This window comes from Lissotriton helveticus, chromosome 12 (assembly GCF_964261635.1).
Source record: "Lissotriton helveticus chromosome 12, aLisHel1.1, whole genome shotgun sequence".
Lineage (NCBI taxonomy): Eukaryota > Metazoa > Chordata > Amphibia > Caudata > Salamandridae > Lissotriton > Lissotriton helveticus.
In genome coordinates, this window is record NC_136073.1 from 301,075,609 (window position 1) to 301,084,291 (window position 8,683).

General features: G+C 45.8%; 1 pseudogene; it reads right to left on the minus strand.

The window, feature by feature from the left end:
* Positions 1 to 1,755: 1,755 nt before the first annotated feature.
* Positions 1,756 to 4,455, minus strand: LOC144801215 (18S ribosomal RNA; annotated as a pseudogene).
* Between the last annotated feature and the right edge of the window lie 4,228 nt (positions 4,456 to 8,683).

The following is an 8,683-nucleotide window of genomic DNA, read 5'->3' on the forward strand; positions in this document are numbered from 1 at the left end:
CAGCTTGTAGTACTGACATATTCTTATCTTTCCTATCTCTCTTTGCTTGCTTAATTTCTTGCTGTTTGGCTTCCTTTCGCCAAAGGCGGAAAGAGTCAAACATTGCCGGCCGGGCTTTCTTCTTAAATAGCGCAACTTCCAGATTATCTAAAATATTTAATTCAAAACTACCATGTTGGGGCCATCGTAAAACACCATCCTTTTTAGTATAGCCGACCCACACTTCATTATAAGTGATAGGACCCACTCCGTGTTTTGAATAGAGCTCATAAGTCGGAGTTCCAACCGGAGGTATCGGACACGAATCCTCCAATCGGGAATCCCTGTTGCAACCACAACTAAACCATTTCCTAATTTTGCTAAGACCAGGCATCTTATAGCTCACTAATCTAGCTTCAAACTTCAAGGGGTTATCAACTATCGATACACTTGTAAATATACGAGCCCCTCGGCTTTGATTTTTGCAAAAATCAAATCAAAACCAAGAACCAAAACAAAGTCGTGGGAGCGACCCACTTATACTTAACCAAAATATCTGTCACGCCACCAGAAGACCGTGTATCGTCTCGCTCTACAAAGGATCAATCAAGGGTCCAAGACAGGGCGACAGTCAGGGCAGCAGTCCTTCGTAGCCGTCGGAAAGCGGGAAGCCTCGCAGAAAAAACCTTTGGTCCACGTCGACATGCAGGGGTCAATGAAGTGGCGGCCTTCCACCAGAATTTCCTCACGTGGCTCCTCACGATCCTCGGGCTTGGACCGGTACCGCTGAAGTGGCCCCACCGATGGGCGCCAACTGAAGAACTGGGTTTTCTTAGAACCCAGCGGCGCCAGGGACACGCCCAAAATCTTCGGGTTCACCTGTCTTGGCAAACAGAGACACGGAATACTTCTAGGTGGCGTCAGAGATCAAATTTATTAGCTGCAGCTAGTAACAGTAATCCCAGCAATACAACACGGTGTACAACTCAAGAAGCTGTTCAATTTCATAGAGCAAGACATCAGTATTTATACACAATATTCTCATTATAAATGTACACCCACTGCACAAAATTCTGACCAATAGGACACATTTTCTAACTGAGTATCACATTAACAAAAACCCAATTTACAGTAACCCAACCCAAAAGTTAATTATTAGGAATGTCCCAAATTCAATTTCCACAAGCCGGACAAACCCATAATTGAAAGCACTACCCATGTAATGAAAAGTCGTAAGGAAAGAAACAATTCAGATGCTGATAAGGATAAGATATGTGCAAGGAAACTAAAAGTTAACGAGGTCCTGAACATTGATTGGTAATCTCAGACAAGAATCAAACCAAGGGAAATTGGCTTCGTGAAGGGTCAGTTTCAGGTGAAGAGGTCAGCGTCCTGCAAATCACTCACAGGTCAGAAAGGGCAAGTTAATTTGTACATGGACAACGAAGCCCATGCAACTTTGTTCGTTCGTTTACTTCCAAGGCCTTCGTGAGGGCAACATAAAATGGCGTCTCGAGCAATGCAAACAAAATGGAGTCTGGTCCCGAAAACCACGGACCCTCAGGGTTACCCACCCATGTACCTCGCATGTTGTTTGGGTTTCCGGGGTAGAGGATCTCACCCTGTGCTCCATCCTCACTCACATGCGCAGAGGATGGGTATCACTCCACCTGCCAGGATGCACAAGGGGAAGACCAGGCCTGTGCCATGAATTCTGTCTGTGAGGCAGACAAGTGTCTGGGCTGTCATCGTCAGTAGCTTGGGTCGCTTCACCACTAATGATCCTCCTGCAGGTTTACCTATGGAAACCTTGTTATGACATTTACTTCCTCTATATAGTCAAGTAGTAATGCTTGATTGTCTTCTTGTTGCTGCACAAGGGTTGTTGCTGACACCAGCGGGGCTGATCCTAGGTCCTCAGTAACCATTTAATTGATAATAATGACAAGCAGTGTGTACAATGATCAGGGACTTAATCAACCCAATCTTTTGACCCACGCTTACTGTGAATTCCTTATTCACTGAAAATATTTGCAATCCCCTATCATGAATGGGGATCAGTGAATTATCTGTACCTGTCGGTTATGGGTACACACGTGATCCGTTCAGTGTAGCGTGCATGCATCCCTTAAAATCTAAGGGCATCACAGACTTACTATTGATTGATCTTGTTTCACTGAATACCACTAGTTAGAATGGAGGAGTCTCGCCTCGTTCTCGGAATTAAACACAAATCGCTCCAGCAACTAAGAACAGCCATGCACCACCACATGCAGAATCAAGGCAGAGCTATGAATCAGTCAATCCTTTATGTGTCCAGGCTGTGTGAGGTTTCCCATATTAAGCTACAGGATCCACTCCTAGAGGTACCCTTCCATCAATTTCTTTAAATTTCAGCTTTGCTTCTTTTCCGTCTCCCCTCACTCACTGATAACCCTGAATTTGAACTGGGGATGGGTGATTCCTCCTTCGTAAGCTGGCACCCTACAGGTTGCCTGTCTCTGGGACATTTGTTTGATCTTAATGGGATCCTCCCTTTTCCCCAGGTCCGGTTGCACTATGGGATTCCAGAGTCAGAGCGAATCCACGGTCTCCAGCTCCGACACTGGGCTCTCCATCCCCTTGTAAAACCACACGCACAACGTTTCCTTATGTCATATGAAAGCTGGCTGCTAACGCACTCATCCGACAATAAGCTCATTTTAGATCTTTATAGAACGCTCTTAACTGGCCATACACATGCTTATAATGCAGAATGCATGCGCTGGGAACGGGATCTGGGTCGGGCCCTCAGCCACAAAGAATGGGAAGGGATATATTACAGAGCACGACACTCAGCATGAAGTATAGGACTGATGGAGAATCTGACCAAGGTAACCACATACTGGTACTACACACCTGACCGCCTCCACTTGATGGACCCCCAACAAAGTGCTGACTTCTGGTGGGGCTGTGGACAACGGGGGGGGCACACTGGTGCATCTCCTGTGGGACTATGAGCAGCTGCATGCCTACTGGGGGCAGGTCATTGACAAAATAGATAAACACTTCGATACACAGCTTCCACGCTTCCCAAGCTACATCCTCTTAGGCCTCCCAAACCCTCTTATATATACTCTTCACTCACAGCTAGGTCACCAGATGGTGGTTGTGCTGGGCTCGGCCACGCAAAACATTCTGCTCCACTGGCGGACTACACGTACTAGTACGGTAAGTTTTCTTTTTTGGCCATTTGCAGTGGTTAAACAGCTGGTTTCCTCCATAAACAGCAATTTACTGTTGCTTGACTTGACTAGCACTGGTATACATATGTGAAGCTTTCTGTTAGCCTTTGTTACAAAATGCAAATAAAAAGATTTAAACCATAAATTTCAGCTTTGCAACCATACTCCCCCCAGACCCAATGTCTTTGGTTTCCCGGAAGCTGCTCACTGGCTCATGGGAAAAACACAGATGAATTTCGTTCTTTCGTTCTTCATTAATAAAAACATTCTTGGCAAATGCTTTCTCTTTGGTTCATCTTGCACCAGTCCAGCAATTTCATCTCTAGTGGTACAAAACAAATGTCCCCAAGAATTTCATCTCCAGCGGGACAATACAAATGGCCAATGTGAATGCCCCCTCTCAATCATGGCCCAAGTTAAAAAAAAATCGAACCAGGGTCCTATTCAATTATGCCTAGCTGAAGCAGTCAGGCATCTGGCCAACTTGAATACTGAAATATTTTCAGAGTAAACACTTTGGACCCCCAGAATACTCAGCCAAGAACATCAAGGGGGAACTAAGAGGCAGGGGCAGAAACAGCAATAGCTTGGCTCGGACTGAGCTTCCATTTCAAGCCCAAGATCTAACTACGAGCTTCTCAACTGCAGCAATTTTGATATACGCTATTGCAGCTGGAATTACCGCAGCTGCTGGCACTAGACTTGCCCTCCAATGGATCCTCATTAAAGGATTTAAAGTATAATAATTCCAAATAAAGGGCTTCAAAAGAGTCTTGTCTTGTTATTTTTTATCACTACCACCCAGTCTGGAGTGGATAATTTGCTCACCTGCTGCCTTTCTTAGATCTGGTAGTTGTATCTCAGACGCCCTCCCAGAATTGAGCTCTGATTAACCCTTACCTGGAGTGACCATTGTAGGCACAGAAAGTACCATCAAAAGTTGATAGAGCAGACATTCATATGTACCATCACTGTCACAGGGGTGTGCAATCGGCCCAAGGTTATCTAGAGTCGCCAAAGATGTCCGACGAGCCCAGATTGGCCTTCATGTGATCCATGCATACAACCGGGGGGTGAGTGGTCTTCAGCATGTATTAGCCAACAGTTATCCTAGTATCAGATGGAACAATCAAAGGAACCATAACTGATTTAATGAGCCATTCGCCGTTTCACTGTACAGGCCATGTGTAATTATACATGCATGGCTTCATCTTTGAGATAATCATATGCTACTGGCAGAATCAACCAGGTAAATGCATGTGCTGTATGGGTGCAGGAGCCTCATGCCCGTCCTAAACCAACCTTCACTCCCCCACAGAGCCTACTGTGGGAGCCCCCTGTTTGTCTGCAGGAAGCTGAATATACAGGGCAGTCACATGGACAGATGTGGACTGAGGAACAGGCAGGCCAAGTTGCAGTCTGAGTAAGAAACAGGACAGTCCACTGAATGGAATGTTATTTTATGTTATGTTATCTTATTTTATCTGATCTTAACTTATGCTACCTTATGTTGGAGTCATTTGTAAAGTGCTCATACACCTGTTGGTTCAATGGTGCTGGGGACACAACAGTCATTCCGAGCTGCTGCCAAACAGTGTTGGGTGGAGAAGGGCAATAGACTGCCAAGCGGGATCAAGGACTAGCACCACATGATCTCATTGATTCTGGTCAGACCACTGAATAGACACACACTGCCAGGCTTCTTAGCCTTCTCTATGCTGGGTGACTTCCAGAAAAGGCAGACCCTGAAGTCGGACAGTTCAGGCCGTTTGGAAGTTCTTTGCTTGAATAAACAACCAAGGCTGGGCAAGCAGTCCATCCCTAAATTGACCAAGTGTGCCCAACCATTTAGAGTACAGTGCTGGCATGGCTAGAAGGCAGCCAGGGCAGGCACCCCCTGGGACGAATGACCGAAAGTCAATAGGTCCCAAGTACCCTGTCCCTACTAATCCAGAAGAAGGCTACTCCCCTTTCTTGTAATCCGTGGACACTAAGTGACAGAGGGATCCATCAGAGCAAATGCACTCAACCTCATTGAGCCTTGGCTGGTCTCAAAGAGTCAAATGAGCCCTTATTGATGCAGCCATTGCAGGCCGGCAATCTAGGCATGCCATAGGAATGCATTATGTGAAACCAAATGCTCGGGCTCAAAGGATTGCCACCTTGTCACATTGTGTCTTAGAAAAAGCGATTCTGCTCGTCCCAGGCACTTTGCAACAAGGTGAACTGAAGAAAAAGGCCAGGGCTGCAGGAATTCCACCCCAGGGCCCTGCAGAGCTCTGATCCATAGCCCAGTCAGAGCTTCTTAACCCAGGCAGGTGAGGGTGACCTTCCCAGTCCTGTGAGACCATGTCCTGGGCACTTAGGGAGACAATGGGCTTCACACAGGTCCCATGTCCCAGGGTCTTCACCCTTCATCTGCCAGAGCACAGTCTATTATTGTAATCCATTCACCTCGACTGACAGAGGCAGATATTCGAGAGAATATATCTGACCCACCTGGAGCACTAACTGGACTTAAAGCTTCAAATGAGCTCTCATTGTGACTTCCATGGCAGATAGAAGTTCTGGAGTCACGTGAAGGAATTCATATGTTTTGTTTCTTTATTTTAAGTACAAAACATCACCAGTGACATTGGTATGGCACATTTTGCACCACCTCTGTAGGCATGGTGGATGACCCCAATTATAAATGTGCACAGCTCTAGTAAAGGCCCACATGGTAATGTCTGATATTCCAACTTTTGCCATCTCCTGCAATCAAACTCAAATCCTATTTTTGAACTTTGATATTAAAATACTTTATAATAATTTCTTCAAAAACAGATTACAAAGTATTATTCTGGTTGAACCTGTCAATTCAAAGCATTTTGGAGCTTTATCTTTCTTCTTCATCAGTAAATATTTCCCCTCTACTATAGAAATATCTACAAAAGATTAGGGAGATGTAAAATTATCAGTTCTTAGTTCATTGTAAATTTGTCAAGAAATACCATTTCAATGAACAAACCAACAATCAAGTTTATGTTTGTCCCTTCAAATACCTGGTAAGAGCGATACAGAGTTCCAACTCTGCGTATTCGATATACCGATAACATCAAAAATTCTCCTTCATTGGCGTCCTACTCTAGCATCAGTACCAACTTGAATGCATATGTCTCCAATAATGAGAACGTACATTTTTTGTTTAAAAAAAGTGTTTTTGGCCAACAGGCATGGCAACCATCTTAGGACTCAAGGACTAGAGGACTCAGTTCCCTGTCCTATATAAAATATTTCCAAAAACGATATAAGTGGGGCAGGCCTCATAAGTATTGTGAGTGGTCCCAGAGAAACACCCAACCCTCCCCCAGGCCGAAACACTTTTTATTTTTTATAATTCAAATACATCTGGTGGATCCATGAATCAGCGGTACACAATTTTAAAGGCTGAGCTATAAAATAAAAACCACCAAGGGTAGGTGAGTGTCCAGGGGAGGCGTATATTTATTAACGACAGGAGAGGGCATGTGCCCCACCTCCTTGAGACTTTTACAGGTAGCAGGGGCCCTTTCTCCAGCGCTACATTGATGCTTAAAGAGAGAGGGCCATTTGGGCCCTTCCCTCAGCTTTGAACAGGCCCCAGGGACAGAATTCCCTGGGGTCAGTAATTTAGAAAAGGGTAGGAGGGTACACTGCCCCCCTCCCTAAGCCTTTTTAAAGCCCTCAGAGACCTCATCCCCCAGGGCTGCATTGATTTTTAAGGGGAGGGGGGCATGATAGCCCCCTGACTGAACCTTAAACAGGCCCCAGGGACACCATCCCGAGGCCAATAATTTACAAAAGGGGAGAGGCATGCAAGGTACTCCCTCCCTGATCTTTAAACCCAGGGATCATATCCCCCATGGCTTGATACAGCTATATTATCCCGGGGACCGCATCCCTCATCCCCCAGGACACTGCTGTTTTCTACCTGCAAGTGTGTGGGCATATCCTGTCTGCACTCTCCCAGGCAGAAAACAGAACTTCGCACTCGCTCAACAGGATCAGTGTAAAATGCTGTGTCCCTCTTGGGTGGGGTCAATGAATGGTTCCGGCTCCTGTCAGCACCCTGCAGGGTGCTGGCCAGGTAGCTGGATGGGGCCGCGTGGATCCTGGAGCTCTCCTCAAGGCCTCCAATATAGTGACGAGTGTGGGTGCCCAGACTGTGCACTTGGGCGCCCCCCAAAAATGAAAATACATTTCTGGCTCTCTCCAGGGGAGCTGGCAAAGGCCACGGGGTCCCTAGGGCTCCTCAAGGGACCCCCAGCAAAAACAAGCTTGTGGGTGTCCTGGATAGGCACCGGGATCTCCACCAAAAAAACACAAAATAGCTGGCTCCAGTGGTGACTGGGGAGCAGGGGAGGGCCCTGGGACTCCCCCGTCACCTTTAACATAAAACAATAGGCATGAGTTCCCCACAATTGTTTTTAAAATCCAGACAAGGAGTGCCGCATAATGACCTGCAAGGGTTATTTGTTTACATTTTTGGAAGCTCATGGAGCCCCTATAAGGCACAGTGGCACAACCAAATGTTTTTTGTAACATTTTGGGAGCTGGAGTACAGCAGTACCTCGGGAAAAGTTTAATTCACATCTAGCTGGGGCTCAAGGCTCTGCAGCTGGAGTTTAGAAACCCCCTTGTGATTGGTTCGAGGGCTACACTTTGTAGCCAGAAAAATCTTAAAAATAGACTCAAAGACATGTTGTTGCTCTCATTTTTAATAAGCAAAAGACACACAATTGATGGACGAAATGCAGAACAAATCAAAACATTCACCTCCAGTCAAGAGATCTGGGTTAAATCCATTATTCTCTTGCTCACCATGCCTCCCCATGCCCAGATGTGCTCACTTTGCCACTGGACTTAAGCTAGCCTGGCTGATGAGGGTTGGGACCCCGAAACTGATCCCAGGATGCTTGTTTCCAGTACAGGGAAGACCTGGCTTGGCAGTTCGGGCTGGACTGTTACCATGAGGCACAGGGTCAAGACTGATTTGCATACAGCTGGGTCTGAACTGAGGTGGCGAAGTGAGCTAAAGAATGATGATGGATTCAACCCAGATCTGTGACTGGGGGTAAGTGTCTGAAAAGTGTCAGCGCTCCGTCCATCATCTCCTTGTGTTTGCTTTATTTGTAATAAAACATTATTATTTTTTATGACAACCAATTTTAATAAACGTGTGTGAATTAATGAAATAAATATTTTATTATCATTATTGGTGATTAAATGACAAAGAATATATATATGCCTTATATATGTTGATATCCTGACGCCTTCACAAAGCCAATAGCTACACTTGATTTATATTAGTACTTTGACCCTTTGACAAAGACAGTAGGTCTGCCGTACTTGAAATTGCACCTTTTATATTCCACAGTGTGTGCCAGCTGGGATTTCAGTGCCAGGCCCTGCGAGCAACCCCACGCTGTGCACGGCCGAAAGCTGTGCGCTGCTTGGGG